This window comes from Triturus cristatus, chromosome 1_2 (genome assembly GCF_964204655.1).
Source record: "Triturus cristatus chromosome 1_2, aTriCri1.1, whole genome shotgun sequence".
In the NCBI taxonomy this organism is placed as follows: Eukaryota; Metazoa; Chordata; class Amphibia; order Caudata; family Salamandridae; genus Triturus; species Triturus cristatus.
Window position 1 is genome coordinate 328,789,028 of NC_140580.1, and position 20,612 is coordinate 328,809,639.

General features: G+C 47.9%; 1 protein-coding gene across 1 annotated transcript in view; it reads left to right on the forward strand.

Moving 5' to 3' along the window:
* The first annotated feature begins 800 nt into the window (after positions 1-800).
* The window catches only part of CUEDC2 (CUE domain containing 2), a 118,413-nt gene continuing 98,601 nt past the window's right edge, over positions 801-20,612 (forward strand). Inside the window, exon 1 of the mRNA XM_085603906.1 lies at positions 801-935. The gene's annotated coding sequence lies outside the window, so the exon portion shown is untranslated. The remainder of the gene's footprint in view (positions 936-20,612) is intronic.

Consider the following 20,612-nt stretch of genomic DNA (forward strand, 5'->3'; position numbering starts at 1 on the left):
TACTAAATGGGACTCAATAATGCACATACTCGTGAATATATTCATTGCACACGTGCACTTTCTAGAAAACACACCCTTGCATTAACACTCACTGCGACCCACTTGTTGAAATGTAAACATTCCTTGATGGCCAGTCACAGGCGCTTAAACTCGTACACCAGTGCTGTGCAATGGAAATCAGAAATTCCATGGATTATTCTATTAGTTTTCCTTTGTAAACGCTTATCAGAATTGTATTTTTTATCCACTTATCACGGAAAGAGTGCTGAACATTGCGCCAAAATATACTTTTTTTTCTCACTGCTAAACTCTTCTGGAACCCATCTCCTATACGTCAAGCTCGCTCTAGTCGCTCATTCGCAATCATTATTGTCTTGTTCTTATGCCCCGCACCACTTTCAAATCCTACCTGCCGCCACAAGACTACATGTCCCAGAATACAAAGGAAAAAATACCACAACTCACCAAGTAACTGTAAAACAAAGCAAAAACCCTGGACTAGATGAACTATTGATATAAGGACCGAGGAAACTTGATACCTCTGCGCTTCCTAGCCTATGTATTTATTATTTTTTCTGTCAACCTACCTATTACGGAGGACAAGCTACTTCTGTCCGACTGCGAATGAAGCATTTTTTAATTACTGAACGAAGTCGACTAGGGTAAATTATATGTCACTACGTAAGCTGCAAAATTCATGCTTATAATAAGAAGGGGCGCAACATTCTTTTCACGTTGACTGTAATACGATGCCGGCGCCCCCAAAGATGTGGTCATGTGAGTAGCGTTTATTCGACGTCATCGTTTCATTTAAAAAATGGCGGTCGTGTGATCAGCGTCCACTTGACGTAGTAATTGTTTACTGCTAATATGGCGGCCGTGTGATAAGAATATTGGTCAGCGACTCAGCGGCAGGTTTGAACAGCGCTTCCGAGGTAAGTAATTAGGTTGTACTGAGGTGAGACTATCGGCTTTGTTTGCTGCAACATAAGCCCCTGCCTGTTTAGCCATAATATTCTCTGTTTCCTGGAGCTAGGATTCTTTGGTAGGGTTAACCAGCAGGGTCACCTCCCCTTTATATCAGGTATGCAGCCCAGAATGCATCTGTGCAGGCGGTAGATCCAAACCAGAAACTTCTTGCTGATTGTGCTTTCATTGTAAAAACATTTTAAGTACATTTGTTCATGCATAGTGGCCATTCGAATCTTTCAAATACAAAATTACGGTCGTTTGTTTGAAATTCTAATTCAGTTTGAACTTTCCATTTTAATGCTTTAAGAGGAGCTGACATTTGATCACAGAGCGCCCTGGGCGAAATCAATTTGCCGCCCCCTCCGACTACTTCTGCTTAATTGTATGTTTATTGAAAATATGAGCGGTGTACGAGGGAGGTGAGGAGAGCAAGATAAGGAGCGCCGTGGAAAAACAAGTATTTGCAATGCAATAGGTCTCGCATTTGCGAGACTTAAGGCTATCAGTATTCTAAATAATAATGTCTTTTATCCTTGTGTTTGCCCTTGGGACATTATAAGTGTTTAGCCATGCAGCACATTATCCATAACTCCTGCACACAGGGGCGTGAGAGACACTACCATTCTGGGGGGGACAGGGCCAACCTTGTGGACTTTCCAGTGACCCTATACAAATCGCCTGTTGTGTGAGACCATATGCCCGTAAAACGAATACAATCGCAGTTTTTAAGTGAAATATTTAGAAAGGCAGGCATGTAGTTTCAGTTTGAAAATATGCTTTGTTGTTATTTACGTTCACATAGTAATTAGACCAAATGTGGAAAAAAAACGTATATGAATCTTGCATATTCACGAACCAAGCAAACCAAGGTCGCTGACTTCGGGTGGGTGCGTCTTGTGTGCAAATGCATTATGGTTTGAAAAGTACCTGCTGCTGCATTCCTGGCCTCCAGCAATTTTTGAGCAACAAGAAAAATGTCAAGATAATTCCAGTGATTAATGTTCTTCATTGAGCGAGAGAGAGATCGGAGGTTTGTCTAGTGGAAGTTTTGACTCATGGTAAGGTAGCCACAGTGGGTTAATATGTCTGCTGCAAAGAAATGTACTATGCAGATCACAAGGTGCCTATAATGTAAATAGGTCAGTGGGTTACTGCTTTTGTCTGAGAGATTCTTTTGTTACTTGCAGTTTATAAGTTAAAATCCTAACAGAACATCATCAGCTACCAGTCTTTTGACTGTAATTGTTGGAGGGTTCCACTTATAAAGAATGTTTGCCAATTGCACTGTGTACAGCTTCTGCTGTTTCTCATTCATGCCTTCCCCCCCCCACGTACCCTCCCCCAGTATGCAAGAATATAGAGTCTCAGCCTCCACAGGCAGGACTTGTTGCTTGAACGCCGTGCCATCATTTTCGCATTGACAGTATTTAAATGTACATGTAGTTGAAAGGCAACGGAGTGCTGTACATGGTCACAGGCAGAGATCCAACCAGAACATTAATCTGGGGAGGGGGGGGTGCTGGGTTCTGCAATGGGAGGTGAAATCTTTACTGTGTGGTGATTTAGTGTTCTTTAAAGACCTGCATCTTCAGCTCCTTCCTAACTTGGAGCATCCTTGGGGTGGTCCTGATGGATACAGGGATGTAATTACACATCGTGAGTTTGTGGATGGGAAAGGCATGATTCCTCGTTGTTTTATTGGTTCTTGCACATCTTTTCCCCTCTGAATGAAGGTGTCTGAATATGTCCCTGACTGGCCCGTTGATAATTTTGCATTGTTCTTTGGATGTGACCTGCATGACCGGGCCCAATACTGCAGATGAGGCCGCACCAGTGTTGTGGGAACATTGTCAGGCCATTAATGGTACAGACTTGAGTGGTGCTGCCTGAATATGCATGGCTTACCTTTGATGATATTATGGAGTCCTCTGGTAACATTAGAGACACAGCGATCAAGTCATGGGCTTTCCCTGACATTGCTCTCAGGTGTAGTAGTTCACTTTGTTAAGCTCATGTAATGCAAGACTACATATCCCATAATGCATTATTGTGCTTAAGGAAAGTTGGGCACTGCAAAATAGAGTTTTTTCTGATACGGTGTCATCTGGTACCTTTACTAGGCTTCATTTGTGAAGTGGGAAGGCACAGGGAAAGTGCCCTATGCAGTCTGCGAGTCCTAATTTCAAGCCCCAGCTCCCACCTGAGCCAAATGTGGTCTGCGACTGCCGCGCTTAACCCCACAGTCAGGCTCCGATAACACTTCAGTTCGTGAGGCCTTGACATTCAAAACACAATAAGCAGAAATCAGTGGTCAAAGTGGGGGGGGGGGGAGTAGAACTGTGGGTGAAGAATCAGAGGGCGAGAATAACTTAAGATTTGGGTCTGTGGGCGGAGTCAGAGCTGTGGCCAGAAAGAGCAAAACTTCCCTACGTTTAGTATTTGTTTGGCATTTCACTGACCAGTTACAGCGTATTACGTTATTTAATTCAACCAATACATACGCAGGTTTATTTAAGGATTAATTTGAGTTATTGACATTAAAGTACATTCACAAAGTGGGATATGTTTCCAATCACAAAATATGCCAAATACGCTTAAAAGTGGAATCACAAGCCATTTGTCTCCGAGCCATGCAGTTTCTGTCATCAGCACTTCTCCTCTCTTTTTCCACAAGAGCAGTTCAAACATGAATGGCAAAATATCCTAGTTTGCAAATGTTTTCCACTTAATTATGGCCATATCATATTTGCCACATAATACATCTGCTGCAAAATCAAACAATTTAAACAAAAAAATTGTTTGTAGCTCAAAAGGATCAAAAATTGCTATAAACAAATTTGACTTATGTTGCTGCGAAGTGGAGCGCCCTTTGCAAATGTTGACTTGTCACCTTTCTCACAGTTGCTTTTGTATATTACACATGTACTAATGAGGCAAAATCTTTGCAGAGGCTGTTAGTATGTATAAATATGTAAAAATAATAAAGTATCATAAAAGGTACCGCATTACACTGCAGCCTTTTCTTTGCTGCATAATTTAGTCAACGTTGCAACATAATTTTGTCCTCCATTGCTGCATAATTCCAGTGGCCCAAAAGCAGGCAGCACATGTTAAAAGTTTTTGTGCATGAAACAGAGAGACCAAGAAGTTTGCGAACTTAGTTTGGTATGCATGCAAATCCTGCATTGCTGATCCCTGGTGAGTTGCACTACTACTGCTGAGACAAAGTTAATGGAGGTACTAAAGGGTGAAGTGGACTGGCCTCAATGGTCCTGTGACCTTAGTGACAGTCACTGTTTCTCTAGGGTGTGCTACTTCGTAGGCCTGTCCACAAGACCAGAGGTGAACTTCAATATGGATTGTGGTAGACAGGCCTTCAAGGTTAACTCACACTTGACATCGCTAGAGTCCACCTGCTGGTGCTAAGACAACAGGGCTTATAAGGTCTATCGGCGCCATCTAAGGTCTAGCACGGGAACGTGCTTCCTGAGGAGAGTGGTCTGGTGGACTGGTCATGAAGGCTGAACCTAGTTCTCCAGTTCCAAATTCGGCAGCTCTGGCCAGAGTGCCACATCCTCTCCCCAGTGAACACTATACTGCCCCACTCAGAGAAACTCGCACTGCCTTCAGGTACAACCCAATTGTGCCCTTCTATAAACACCTGGTTGCCACTCAAGTCAAATTATGCACTAGACGAGTAATATCCTGCCTGAAAAAAAGTAATAACATTCTAGATAAAGCAAACCCTCATAGGGAAAGCAAGATTAAGTAAAGCATGTGAAATAAGCAGGAACAAAATGGTTACCTTAACGCTTTTACACTCATTATTCAGAAATCAGTGAGTTATTTTGCCTGAAAAGTTCAGGATATGACAACAGTGCCTGGAAGGGACCCGTTTCGATGTCCATTGCTTATATCCTTACGAAACGTAAGTAGTTCGGTTTAAAAAGATCAAATTCCTGAACACAGAGCTGTGGTACACATTTTATAAGCTAAAATAGGGAAAACAGCTGAAAAGGATCATATTAAACGTTTTCCATTCCAACCATCAATCCAGGATTGCAATACCTCCAGGAATGGTGCACTTCCCCCACCCTGGGAGAACAATGTTGTTCAAAGAAAGAAGATATAAAGAAAGTAGCAATTCATTGGCAAACTATGTAAAGTGGCGCTAATGTGTGTGGGTGTTAATAACACAAACCCGTCTGCGATCACTCTGTATTGCTTTATTTAGTTCATTTTCGTGTTTTGAACCTTTCTTTCTCCCCGTCCCGAGGTTGCACTTTGGAATAGAAAAAGGTCAAAATAAGACAACATTTCCAGCCAAAGAGTTTTGTATGTTACAGTAGAACGAATAAAGGAAAAGAGAGGCAAGAGAGGGTAAGAGCTGTCTCTTGAAATCACCCGAGTGAAGAGGCGCGAGACAGAAAGAGAGAGAGGGAGGAATAAAGAGAGAGGGGGGAGGAGGGCAGGTGCCAGTGGCAGAGCAGGAGAAGTGGACACTTCTCTGGGCAGGAAGGAAAGCGACAGTTTTTTTTCCTTCTCTGTCCATCCCATAATGGCTGAGCCTTATTTGTAGGCCTGGGACGCATTTTTTAAATTCTATTTTAAGTAGGAGGACAGATTATATTAAATTGAAAAAGTAGGGGCTTGCTGCGCCCTGCCGATCCCGCCCACTTCGATCACTGGCGGGATGAGGTGGATAAAGTGGAATGTCAGCAAAGAGCCGGCACTTGGATGATCAAAAACCCATTGCCATAAGGACATTAAAAGCACAGACAAAGCCGAAAAACATCAACAGATGAAGCAGAAACGAAAATGCTAGGGAAGCAGTAGGTTGCCAATCAAAGGGCTTCGAAGGCAACTAGCGCTCGCTGCCTGAGTAGTAAAGGAGGGCATAGGCCAATAATGTATTCTCACTCCCCAAACCTTGCCTGTTCAAATCTTCCTTCTGCCCTTAGGGCTCGTTCTTTAGGCCGGCAGATAGGGTAGCATTGAGATGGGGCAGGGTCAGACAGCAATCAACATTGTAGTGCAGACTGCAGGTAGCTGTGGATGGGAGGTGAGAAGGAATTCCTGGAGGGGTGCAGCAGAACAAAGGGCAGAGGGCGGGTGGCTTGTGTGACTGGAGGCAGGTCACAGATCAAGTACAGGGCCATTACAGGTAGTGCTTTTGCTCGCTAATGGCCCTGCAAATAATAGAAGGGAGAGGGGAAATTCTTTTGGCCCCTCGTTTCCCCCCCCCCCCCCACTCCAAAATCTGGGGGGGGGGGATATATCACCCGCGTCCCTCACACTTCTACGCCCATGCCTGCACACACCCCCAGATGTAAACGTCCGAGTTTAATGACTGCTATTGTAACCCTCTGCACATTCTCCTTACATCAAAGTTTGTGCTAAATCATCTCTGATATACTGGCCACGATTTAACTCCAAAATATCGGCACCTGGGAAATTGGTACTATTGTAGGCTCTGGGAGGACAAGCTTTGTTGTGGGGCGGGGCTACAGAGATGGGTGAAGTGGAGTGTTTGTATGTGAATGCCGTCCATGCTCAGCATCAACAACAAAGCATGCATAAGCGAAGAAAAGCAGTCCACCAATCTCTAAAGCTAAGAATTAAGAAGTAATACAGAGTGCACAGGGGTGTTTATTCGAAGTAAAAACAACACTTTCATGTTGACAGTGATGCATGCCCAAGCATCGATGGGGGGAAATGAGTTGGAAGACACATTAAGCAGCTAGGCAGACGAGCAATGTGGAGGGAGGGAGGGAGGGAGGAAGCAATAATGATGACACAATAGTGAGTGGGTGAGAGTGCAAGAAATGATGTGGAGACGGGCTGTAGATGCAATGTATGGAGTGCTAGATGTCAAATTAAAACATAGTTCACCACGTTTATTCATATGTATTTAGAGCTTCTTTTGATTAGGGAGACACTTGCTGCCCCAGGGGAATTCTTCTGAAATTAGACCCATTTTGTATTATCACTGTAGCGGAATTGCTTGTCGTTCTTTCTGTAACTTGCGCTCTAGCCCGCAGTGTACATCTCCCCAGTGAGTTTATTTTAACCTGTTGGTGCACACACTGTAACTGGGTCAGCGGTGCATGTGATTTACACGTGGAAGGAAAAAAAAGGTGTCTGGGAAGTGAATACATCCGAGAGGCTGTGTGTGCTCCAGAGCAGAGAGGTCTCCTCAAAGCATGCTTTTTCAGACGACATAGTAATAACTAGGCAGCAGTATGAGCACAGGATGGGACGGGGGGGGAAAAACAGCGCTCAGTGCTGATGAGAACTCTGTGAATACCAAAGCAGTGCAGGGCTCGTGAAATGGGTCCAGCGCTGAGACAACAACAAATCACGATCACTTTGAAGAAGTGCTAATTCTACATAGAATAAAGTGCCGCAGACTCGAAATTCATTGACACAAGTGGAAGCCGACAAATCCTCCGGTAATACTCCATGGGAGTTATCAATTGAGAAAAGGTGGGGCAAGCAGAAATCATTATCCTGTTAGAAGCAACATGTTTTAAAGGACACCGAGAAAAGCAAGTCAAAAGTTAGAGGCAGGGTCTAAGCCCATAGACTGAATACAGCATGTCTTGAAGACAGCGCATGTGCGCAGCCTAGGCTCCACCTAAAAAAGAAGGGTGCCGGAAGTCATCAGAAAGTGTTAAAACACACTTTTCTTTGGATCAAAGTCGTAGGGGGACTTATGGAGGTGGAGCACCCCTCTGAGGTTGGGACCCTGCTCCTGAACCAGCTCAAGCATCTTAAAACAGGATGCATATTTGGTAGGCAAAAGTTTAATTTTATTTTTCAATAACTTAAAATCATTGCTTAATGAGAGCCTGAAAAGACCTAGAATTTTAGATCATCTGTATTCCTCCCAGCTGGACCAGCTACTTCTCCAAGTCATCAGTAGGGCGGCCAACTTTATATTATCACTTCGCTGGACACTTTTCAAATTACCTTGCAGAGATACCAGAAAGCATTTATTGGGGAGTACTGCCACAGAACTCAAAGAAACATTAGTGAACACTATAAATAAAAGAAAGGGCCCCTCGCAGTTCACATAGGAGCAGATAGCAGAGCTGGTGGTGGTCAAGTACATGCATACATTTAGCCATAAAACTAGGATACTTGACATCTAATATCAGCTTCAGCACTTCATTTAATTATGCCAGAAATAAACACTGTTCTGATGCGGACGGTGGCATTTCCCTCAGAAGTCCAGTTAAAAAAAACTCTGTTACCTGTGGGACAGAGAAAAGTGCCTCGTCCCATTTTTTTTATATTCACTTAAATGCAATTTTGTATGTATAGCCTTTGGAGCAAGTAGCATTTTGCAGCAATCTTGGGTTTACAACTTTTTTAACAAGCTGCTTGTCCCATCTGCCAATACACAAGCACTTTAAAAGAGGTTAAATGCAAGAAATAAACACCAATGGCATATTCTCGAAGCAAGCACTCAGCATGGTTTTCATTCACATGTCAGGGCTGTTTAGTGGCAGTAGGCTGTATTTGCATCTAAGTAGCTTAATGTGGTCCTGAAGCTGCATTGTGCAGGATCTCTCCTGTGTTGCAGGTTCTCCCTTCCAGCCACGAGGAGAAACTCTTTTGCAGTTCATAAAGGGCTGAAAGAGTAAAAGTTGGTTGTCCTGTGAGAGGTAAAACGTGGTGGGGAACCAACATGTGGGCTAAATAGCATCCTGTAGTGCCTCTGTGAGGGACGAGCCACAATTTCTGGCAAACCTGCAAAATGCGGACTGTTGACCACCCTTGTCATCTGGATCACGGTTTCTAGTCCAGCCTTTCATGTGGCAACCTACTGCGTGTTGCAGTCTTCTTTTAACTCTTTTGAAATTATTTGACTAACACACCTGTAAGCAATGATTCATAAGTGAAAAGCTCGGAACTGAAGAGACTGTCCGTGATGACATGGTCACACCTGCTTTTCGTGTATAACAGTGTTTTGGCTTTTGACATGCTCACACTGCAGTATGTATTGTATTGTTGCTTCGGGTGTCTAGAGTTTTTGAATTTGTTACATGTGTGTTGAAATTGTGTGCATATCTATATCTAACACTGTTAAATTAAATTTGATCATATCTGACATGAAAGTAAATCTTTACCCAGGAAGCATGCTTTTGTTGATTTGGTGTAAATCGGGTCAGTAGTTTTTTGAAAAATTAGCATTTAAAAAATGTGGCAAGTGTGCTTCAAAGGGTTAACGTGTTTTTTATTTATTTTTTATTTTTTTATATATAATCGATTTTTAGTGTTATTTGTACAGTATTCAAATACAATGTAATTCTGATAAGGTTTTTCAGGACATCATGTTGGATTACAAGAACAATCAAGATCTCCCCTTCTCCCTCATGATCCAGTTCCCTCTTATATTATCCAGCAGTGGACATTGGGACATACATAGCATAGCATTCATCCTCAACTGAACACTCTCCATGACCAAGCAAGTCAATGCCGTCTCCTCCTCCTGCTTCAACACCCTCCGCAAGATTTACATATGGATCCCCAACGAAACAAGAACGGTCACCCAGGCCCTCGTCCGCAGCAGGCTGGACTCCGGAAACGCCCTCTACGCAGGAGCCTCGGCCAAACTCCTGAAACGTCTACAAGGCATACAGAATGCCTCTGCATGTCTGATCCTCGACATCCCCCCCCCCCGTCACAGCCACATCACACCCCACCTGAGAGACCTGCACTGGCTTCCCATCAACAAGAGGATCACCTTCAAGCTCCTCACCCACACACTCCACAACACCGGACCAGCATACCTCAACAGACGTCTCACCTTCTACACCCCGAACCGCCAGCTCCGCCCTGCCGACCTCGCCACCGTCCCCCCGCATCCAAAGAGTGACCGCCAGCGGCAGATCATTCTCCCACCTCGCCGCCAAGACCTGGAACACCCTCCCCATCCTCCAACTGCAGACCCAGGACCTACTGACCTTCAGGAGGCTACTCAAGACCTGGCTTTTCGAGCAGTAGCAGCACCCCCCCCCCCCCCCCCCCCCCCCCCATCACCTTGCCTTGAGACCCTCACGGGTGAGTAGTACGCTTTACAAATTTCTTGATTGGTTAGCATCGACTGCGGGATAAAGTTGCATTCACCACAACATTCCTTATCATATGGGCTGACTGTGGTCCCCCCCTCAGTCGCTGTCACTGCATTCTCCCACCCTATTCTCACTTTGGCTTAGGGAGGCCGGCTGTCCGGGAGGTCCAACAGTTTGGAGAGCAACCCTGCCGAGGCCTGCAGGTCGCCTGCTAGGTTATTCCCCGTACCTGTTTTCTGTATACGATATTCTTTCACATTCAGCCACATCTCTAAACCACTCCGAACTTCGGGAACTGGCGGTGACAGCCACTGAAAAGCAATTCAGCGATTGGCCAGCGTGAGTCCCAGCAATTTCCTACTCGGTTTCCTCTTTTTCCGCACAGGGATCCCACCTAACAAACGCTGTCCTATGTCTCTAAGCATGGACTTACCAGTAGTCACGTTCAGGGATTAAAGCACTGTATCTCAATACTTGTCCAACAGGGGGCATCACCATATAATGTGTATGAAGTCTGCATCGATCTGGGTGCAGCAGGGGCAGGATGAGGAATGTGCAGGATAGATGACATGTATGGTGCTCAGGGTGAGGTAACCCTTGTGAATTTATATTAAATTGAATTAGCTTAAATCTAGTGTTAGAAGGTATGGTCTTCTCCCGCTCATGGATTCCTTACCACTCCCTGGCAGAGAGTGGCACCCCCGTCACATCATGCCACTAGGCGTGCACCAGGAGTTACATCCACGGCAGGTCCTCCCTCCGTGCCCTATAAAGGTGTGCTACTAGTCTACGACCACCTGCTAGATTCAGCATGGCCACCAGAATCTGGGGGGGGCCTCCTTGAAGGAGGACCATATTTCGCAGGCTGTTGCCGCTATTTTTGCGTATTGAAGGAATTGTCCGGTCCCCAGGCTGAATGTTTCTATGAGATCCGTAAGCGTGATAAAGCAGTTATCTGGATATAGATTCCTCAGGGTATCACATACCCCCCCCGCTATTTGTCAATTGACATGGAGTGGGCTATTCGTTAATAGGGGCGAAGCTCCCAAATGGGCATGTCGGACGAAAAATGGGGTTAACGCTATTTGTGTATCTTGTACGTTTTTAAAAGCCATTTTTTGGTTTGCATATAACTTTTGCACCTCTTTATGAATAGAAGACACTTAATATTTTGAGGTTGGCTTTGGTTTTTTCAAACCTGTATAGCTTCGTAAAGGGAGGGGGGTAAAAATGGGCTCATCTGCTAATAATTTCGGCAGTACTTAAAGGGTGGGGTAATGTTACATTAGGGTCAATAACTTTTTAATGAGCTTATCGCTGTAATGTTGACATTTGCATCAAATGTGCCAGATAGTTTGCATATTACACCTACTGCACATATTTCAGGTTTGGTACGGATCCAAAAGGAGGCGAGTTTAGGGAGCAAATGTAAAGAAAGGAGTGGGTCTAAACCTTTTGAGTGGGGTAGGCCCTTTGTCTTAGCCCTGCAACAGATGGCCTTTGGCAGGTTGTGAGGCCATGCAGTTTGTCGCTTGTGGCAGTTTGGGCACAGTGGCCAGACTCTCTAGCCAACACTTGCCTCGCAGGGCTAACAGCTATGAGTAACGATGTTGGCTGCTCATGGTGGGTTGTTCATAGGCCCTGCAGTGAATCCCTCTGCCTTTTCATTGGAAAGTATAGAACCATAAATACACCATGGTAACCACTGTCTAAAATATATAAACATTTGTCTGCCAATGCACAGTGTAATATGCTAGTTATTTCCATTATTGAGTGTGGTGAGGGGCCATGACACGAGTCAAAAGTTCACATGGGTTATAATGCCCTCAGTCGTAATATATAGCATGTGCAACAAAAAGCAGGATGTAAGAGGTTACATTTGTGAAGGGAAGAAGGTCTCATTTGATAGACTGTGATTGCCAGCTTTGCTGTGTAAAGCCATTGTGACATGGAATCTGTAGTAGGCACCTGGATACCTAGCTTGCCTCTCGCCTGTGGCCTCCAGTTCTTGCTTGTTCCAGACTGATCCAGTGACACCGCAGCTGCCCGGGTTTTCCAGATAGGGTTTTCCTGACTGTGTTTCCCCACTCCCCATTCTTCCCACCAACAGAAGCCCCCAGGACCCTTAATTCGGGCCGCAGCTAAACCAGGCAGTGGACGTGCCTATCTGGGCCCGTACCCGCCTAGACTGCGTCCAGCGCCACAAACCCTTGCCCTGCCGCCCCCGAAGATAAACCATCGCTGAGCTCTACACCCTCAACCCTGGATGCCGCAACAAACACTCCCACCCGCCGATCCACACTCCACGGTTGGACCTTACACCTGCACCCACTGCCACTTTAACTGTCACTGTATGTACACCTGCCCTCCAACCAAACACACCACCTGAACAAAAACAGTAACTTGCGTGCACGGTTCGCAACACACGCTCCCTGTGTAAGCATTCCACCGAATTATAGGACCTAATCGCCTTCCTAGCACCCGACATCGTCTTCCTCACAGAGACCTGGCTCAACCCCACATCCACCCCAGACACTGCCATAGCGATCCCTAGAGGATATTAAATCACTTACCAGAACTGCACCAACAAACCGGGAGGAGGTACAGCCATCATCCACAAAGAGACAATACAGTGTACCACCACCACCACCCCCATGGGACATCTCAACTTCAGGATCCATACAGATGACAAGACAACCATCAGAGGCACCCTCATATACCGACCCCTCTGGCCCGCGTTACAGCTTCTGCAGCACCATCGCAGACTTCATTGCGCCCCTAGCCTTAGACTCCAAGGGCTACATTTTCCACATTGACCCAAACGACAAAAACACAGCACACCTCCCCGACAGTATGAGCAGCCTCAAATTGAGCCAGATCATCCACAACCTTAAACACACGCTGGACCCAATGATCACTTCCGGCAACTGCGTCAAATACAGCCATGTCACAGAACTCACATGGACCGATCACTCCATCGTCCTCTTCAGCATCTCCAATGCCCCCACCCGAGATGGAACAAAATCTCAGAGACCAGCTGGACGAAAGTCCTCAACACCTGCAACCCTACTACCTCCACCAATCTAGAACAGGGAGTGAAAACACCTGGATCACCAATTGTGCAGACAGCCTCGTCCCCATCTAGAGCAGCATCCAGGGAAAACCCCCCCCAAAAAGGCCAGCTGGTACACCCAAGATCTCAGCACAACGAAACGGGACAGCAAACAGAGAGGAGATGGCACCCCAGCAAGGACACCTCCAACAGGCCAACCTTCAAACCTCCCTCAACCTCTGCCACCGCCTGCAGAGTGCAACAAAGAAGACAGCCCTTGCCCACGCATCAAAAACAGCACCAGCAACACCAAGGAACTTTTCAAAATTGTTAAGGAATTCTCCAACCCGGCTGCCAGTGAAAACCACATCATACTTTACAGGAGCTGTGCGACAACCTCGCCCACTTCTTTAACAACAAAATCGCAACCATATACAGAAACTTCTAACCCCATCCCACACTTACGGACTTCCTGAACAGATACGCCACCACCGTAATCGACATGAACCTCAAACTGACTACCTGAAACATCCTTTCCACCCAGGACACCACCTCCACCACGAAATCCATCCACTCTGGAGCTCCCACAGACCCATGTCAGAACCACATCTTCAACCTCGGAGACCAAAGGATCGGCCTAGAACTCACCACCCTACTGAACAGCTCTATCACCACCATAACATTTGCAGACGGCTGGAAACGTGCCGAAGTTGACCACCATTCAAAGAACCCAGTGAACTAAAAAACTACCAGCCAGTCTCCCGTCTCCCATTTCCAACGAAGGTACTGGAAAAGCTCATCAACAATCAACTCATGACACACTCCTGGAGCAGAACTGTTAAATGGTAGCGGCAGTTTTAGTCGATAATCTTTCAAGTATTTGCCCGGCGGTAATCGCCTCTCATACCACTCGATAATTTACCAATAAAAGAGGCAGGCGCCGGAGACTGGAAGGCAGGAAACAAAGTTTTATTCCGTCGGAGCAGAACACATCAGATCAGACAGCAAGGTATCGTCACGAGGTGCTCTAACTGCATCTCTGAGACCTGGTCTCTTATACACTGGTTTATTGCTTTATTACACATAGTACATTCTTGAGATTCCCTTGATGCCCGAAAGAACATCCCCTGAAGCCCCGGCTCAGATCCGATCCCACACATAGATACAGTAGAAGTTCCCACCCTACCCGCAGTGGGAGATGGCTATCGCGCAGCAGGGAATTCCGCTAATTCCCGGGGGTGTGTGCAACTGGCCGGGTCTCAGGGGGTAGGGGCTTTGATCTACTGTAATCCCTTTGATGTGGGGTGTTTCCCTTACAGTAGGGGCAGTAAACTGCATCCGCAGGGCTAGGTGATGGCCTGGGACCAGTTCAGACAATGGGGCGCAGAGGAAGGGGGTTATCAAAAGGAGAGGCATGACCATGTATGGGTTGTCGGTTGGAAGTGGTTCCGTAGCAGGGTCGCGCAGAAGGAGAGGGTTTATGGCCTGTATGAGAGAGCGGGGGTGGCCGGCGCGCGGGAGATGCTTGCAGCGCCAGGGGAAAGCGCTGGCGGTCGAGAGTGAGCGGGGAGAGAGTGGGGTGCCTAAAATGGCGGCCGTGCATTCGTTGTGCGTGGCGCTGGGGAGAGGCAAGATGGCGCAGATAATGTTCAGTTTGCACGCTAAATTTCCACAGTCCTCCCTTTTAACATGTCTCGCCAGCTTGCCTAGTTTGGATCTATCCCCATAATACCCCGTACCTCCACCTCGTTCAGAGCTTTCATCCGCTCAGTTTCAAAGTCCAAAGTCTTAGGGCAGATGCAGTTCATAAAAAGCGAACATAAAGGTGGCAGACACTGAATCCCCAAGCAACATCCACATAGTATCACAATCGGTATCAGGATAAATGAAAACAGCCTCCATCCCCAACCTTTAATAGTGTCCCAAAACCAACTCCCCAGGGACCATTCTTCTTGTTCTTGATGGACCTCTGCGGACAGTCTGTGGAGGTGTTCAATTGCTTTGTAGACTGAGGGTGAGTTATCCGGTACGTAGGTACAACAGCTGGACCCAATGATGCGGCATGCTCCTCCACGATCTGCCAGAACCACGTCTAGAACAAGGCGGTTCTGGAGAGCCACCAGGCGGACGGCCTGAAGCTCAGCGGTGTTGTTGGCGAGGGCGCCAGCTGTAATGTTCATTGCCGTTTCGACTGCCTGGGTTAAGTGGCGGATGGCACGGCTGTTTGCCATTGGACCCCAGAGTGGAACAAGGCCTTTGACTGCGTCCATGAACTGTGCTCCGGTGGAGTCGGCCTGCACAATGTCTTTGGCCCGTTTCTGTCGGTGATGGTTTGCTGGAGCCACATACGTCGGAGGAAGGACAAAGGCGATGTAGCAGGTGCCTCCCCAACCTTTCGGAAGCCAGGTGTAGGCCTTAGTACCACAGACGAAGTACATATTCGGGGAGGCAACAAAGGAGGGTGGGTCAACTGAGTCCAATGTTCGGGTGATGAGGCAGGAGCTGTGGCCCACCAGCTGTGCCCCCAGGCCTTCGAGGCATACAGACCCAGTGATGTTGATGACGGACAGGGCCACTGTTAGGGTGGCGGCCGTCCGTTTCCGGAGGTAAGAGAAGGTGGGTCTGGCTGGATTGTTGAACACTTGCATTTCAACTCGTTCTTTGGCAGGGATGTCCATGTGAAAGGAAGTGTTCGATCTCAGAGGGCAGAAGAGGGCAGAAGTTCTTCCAGTTTTGTTCAGCCAGAACCCATGGTAGAAGTGTGACATGGTTCTGCCGGAAGTGGCATTGTCCTTGTAGCTTTCTTGCAGGAGGATTAGCCAGGCGAGGCAGGAACCATGGACAGAAAAAGGTGAAGGGATGAAAGGGATAGAGTGTCCAGTGGCATGTGGTAGCAGTCCACAGATCCAGCAATTAGTGGCGTTGGTAGCAAGATTGTGTTGGTGGAGCAATTGCACAAAAGAGTTATTCCAGAACTCCTTACGCCTTTCTCGGAGTTGGGGTGAAAGCGAGATCAGATGATGTTCTTTCGTGGTGGTAGGTTGAACGGTGGTCAGTAATGTCTTATGAGCGGGTGTGCTCTCCTCCATGATCCAGAAGGTGACCATGAGGAGAAGGCAAAAGAGAAGGGTAATAAAAAGTGTTATAGTCTTAAAGCTGTGCATTCGGTCAGTCTTTGGGTTTTTGTAGGGGATCTTCGGACGTCCGGTTGCTTCCATCACCTTCATGTCGGGCGCTTCCATCACCTTCGAGAGACTCGGTAGCGGGCAGAACCACAGACTTTGCTTAGTTTCTCTCCTGGTGGCCTTTTAGGTGACTAGGCTACCGCTCTGAGATTTCCACTTAGCCTGTGGTCTGCTTAGCCGAAGTCCTCTCCTTTCGTCGCAAGTTATACCCTTCTTTGGATGGCACAGTGGGATCGGGATATTCAATCAATTCAAGTGTCTCTGTATCCGGGCAGCGGCTCAGGGATGGTCGGTCTTTGTCCAGAAGATCCTCTTGGGCGGTGATGTTGTCCGTGGTTGTCAGGGTCGGTGATACCTTCTTGCAGTGGTGTGCGTGCAGCCAATTGCGTTTCCCCTCCACTCGAAGGGCTGTTCGGGTGGTGATCAGGACTTGCAGGGGGCCCGTCCACCGGGGCTCCAGACTCTTGGTGCGCTGGAAGTTACGCACTAAGACGAAGTCACCAGGTTGGATGTCGTGTCCGGGGCCCCTGGAAACATCGGGGATGGCGTGCAGCACCTGCTGATGGATGATAGACAACGTTTTGGTTAGATTGTACAGATAATCAGACATGAGGACGTCCGGGACGTCGTGGATGGATGTCGGTTTTGGTGCAGTCCAAAGGTTCATGGGCCGCCCGAAGACGACCTCGTAGGGGGTTAAGTGGTGTTTGGTGGGGGTGGAACGCATTGATAGCAATGCTAGTGGGAGAGCGTCTGGCCATCTTAGTCCTGTGGTGGCGACTATTTTTGCTATCTTAAGCTTCAATGTGGCATTGTGTCGCTCAACCAGGCCTGCAGATTGGGGATGGAAGACCGCATGGAACTTCTGTTTTACACCCAACCCTTTTAAGATGAGTTGGATAACTTCGGCTACGAAGTGGGGACCATTGTCGCTCCACAAAATTCGACAAAGGCCGTATCGGGGGAAGAACTCCTTCAGTAGTACTTTTGCGGTAGTCATAGCAGTGTTATCATGGGTCGGGTAGGCTTCCACCCATTTGCTGAAGGCACACACAACGACAAGCACATACTTTAAACCTTGGCACCTTTCTAGCTGGACGTAGTCCATTTGTAGGACTTCAAAGGGGTGATTGGGGACCCCAAACCCTCCCCGGGGTACAGCAGTTCCTTTCCCAGGGTTGTGTTGGAGGCATACTAGGCATTGTTGGACCAGACGTTTGGCGGAGTCTGGTATTCTGTCGTTGTGCCAGACTTTGGAGATGAGTTCGATCATGGGGGCAGACCCTATGTGTGCGGGGGAGTGTGCCATGGTCAGCATGGGGATCAAGTATGAGTCGGGTAGCAACCATTTGTTCGAGTCTTTAGTTCGCCAACAACCGTCATCGTCCTTCAATCCTACCCGGGCCCATTCAGTTAATTCGTGTGGTGTGCTGGCTAGTTGGATATCCCTAATCGTTTCCCTAGCATCCTTCCATTTCTCAGTTTGTGACCTGGTCACGTACATGCGGGTCGTGGCCCTATTCTCGGCTGTGGTTCGGGCAGTAATGTCAGCTAGTGCATTTCCCTGACCTATAATGTCTGTCACCTTCTTGTGTGCCTGGCATTTGATCACAGCTATCCGTGTGGGGAGGAGGACTGCTTCGGTCAGGGCAGAGACTAGATCTCCATGCAGGATGGGTGTGCCATGAGAAGTCAAGAATCCCCTCTCTTTCCATAAGAGCCCGAAGTGGTGAACTACCCCAAAGGCATACTGACTGTCTGTGTAAATGTTTGCGGTTGTCCCTGCTGCCAGGATGCAGGCTCGTGTGAGGGCAATTAGTTCAGCCGCCTGTGCGGATCGCTGTGTGATGCGGGCTGTCTCAACAACTGTTCGAGCTGTGGTGACTGCATAGGCAGCTGAGGTGGTGCCATCAGGGAGCTTGATGCATGAGCCATCCACCCACAGTTCTCCGTCAGGGTCCGGGAAGGCAGTATCCCGGAGGTCAACCCTACTCTTGGTTTGTTCGTCGGTGAGGGTCACGCAGTCATGTATAGGGGATGCATTGGGGTCAGCGTCAGGGAGAGGTAGTAGAGTAGCTGGATTCAGAGTGGTGCATCGTTTCAATGTGATATGGGGTGCAAGCAGAGTCAGTTCATACCCAGTCAGTCGTGCACTAGTCAGGTGTTGAGTCTTGGTTTGGTTCAGGAGGGTATCAACAGCATGGGGTACCAATACCGTGAGGGGGTTCGAGAGCACGATCCCCTCACTTTGTCGGATAGAGACAGCAGCGGCGGCTACTGCTCGAAGGCAGGCGGGCAAAGCTCTGGCTACGGGGTCAAGAGTGGCAGAGAAGTAGGCACAAGGGCGTTGTTTAGGGCCTATGGACTGGGTTAGGACAGACAACGCACATCCCTCCCTTTCGTGGGTGTAGAGGGAGAAAGGTTTAGTGTAGTCTGGGGTTCCTAGGACTGGGGCCGAGCAGAGGGCGTTTCGTAATTCTTTGAGGGAGGATTGACATTCAGGTGTCCAGGGGAGGGGGAAGGGGACATCCTTAGCCAGCAGGGAAAGCAGAGGCTTTATGGTAAGACTGAAGTTTGGCAACCACTGTCGACAAAAGGAGGTGAGGCCCACTAGGGATCGTACCTGCTTCTGAGTTTTGGGAACAGGGGTTTCTAGGATGGTTTGAATTCGGTCAGGGGTAAGTTTCCTCCCGTCTTTGGATAGTAGGTGGCCTAGATACGTTACCTGGGGCTGGCAGAATTGCAATTTCTTTCTGGAAACCTTGTGACCGTTCTCCGCAAGGAAGCGGAGGAGGTGAATGGTGGCTGTGACGGCAAGAGGAGTGGTGTCGGCCGCCAAAAGAATGTCATCGACGTACTGTATCAACACCACTCCATCGGGTAGTTGGACTGCATCCAGTTGCCTCTTGAGGGCTTGGCTGTAAATACTGGGACTCTCAGTGTAGCCTTGGGGTGCCCTGCAGAACCTGTACGAACGGGCCTTTAAAGTGAAGCCGAACAGGTAGCGGCTGTCTGGGTGGATGGGGATGGAAAAGAATGCGTTCTTGAGGTCAATAACAGTAAAGATGGTGGCAGTGGATGGAATCAGGGTGAGGATGGTGGTGATGTCTGAGACTACGGGGTACTGGGGTATGACTACTTTGTTAACCTCTCGCAAGTCAACAATGAAACGGTAGGCTTTCTCATCCCCCTCGCCTTGCTTCTTTACAATGGGTAGGATAGGGCTGTTGCAAACATTACTCACTACTTCTTCTACCACTCCTGCCTCGACCAGGGACTCGATGATTTCCACCAATGCCTTCTCGCCTTCGGGTGATATCCGATACTGTGGAAGCTTTGGGAGCACTGCGTCCGGTCGGACGGTTATGTGTACCGGGTCGATCACCATGCGCCCTACATCTGAGTCGGTTTTAGCCCATAGATGTGAAGGTAATGTGTCGAGTAGGGACATATCGGCATCGGTTATAGAGAGCATACGCCGTGTGTGACCGGGTCTGGACAGATCTGGGTTATCGTGTAGGATGACTCGAACTCCGTCTGGGGAGCATCTGATAGTGGCTCGAAAATGTTTTAGCAAATCAAGTCCCATAATAGCATCGGGGGTGTTGGAGGAGAGCAGAAAGGTCGTGTCAGTGGTGTTATCTTCTAAGTCAAAGGAGATTGGTGCTGATAAGGGGTTAGTGGAGGGCGTTCCGTCAAAGCCTATTGAGGTTACGTGTGAGCCAGACAAGGGTGCCCTAGGAATCAGTCGTTTAGATAACGCACTACGTGTCGCCCCAGTATCTACCAGGAATGGAGATTTTGTGCCCAAGACCTTAGCGGTGACGTAAGGACCTTGCTGGTCAACACGGAGTTCGACTGGATCCCTCCCTTGCCCCTGGCGGTCCTATGCGAAGTCATGAGTGCTCTCATAGTCGGACTGCTGACACTGGTTTTGGCGGGGGCGATCAAAGGTGTTTGGTCTGCCTGGCCTGTCGTTGATGGTGTTGTTCGTGTGCCCTCGTCCCTGTCCTCTATTTCTGGGGTCATATGCTGCGTCTCTGGGGTCCCTATTCTTGTTTATTTCCAGAAGGACCGGGCACTGGGATTTCCAGTGTCCGAACCCTCTACAGAACGCACATTGATTTCCATCTAAGTCTCTCCGTCCGTTGTAGGGTGTAGGTGTATGGTCTCTAGGGGGTAGCTTTCTAGGGGCGGTTGGTTGGTAATTCTCTTTTGGGGGTTCCCTTCCTATGGTCACCCCTTGCAACTGTGCTATCATCACCCTCTCCTTTAATTCCTTTTTCTTCTTCTCTGACGCCCTATCGTTCTCGTTCTTCTGGT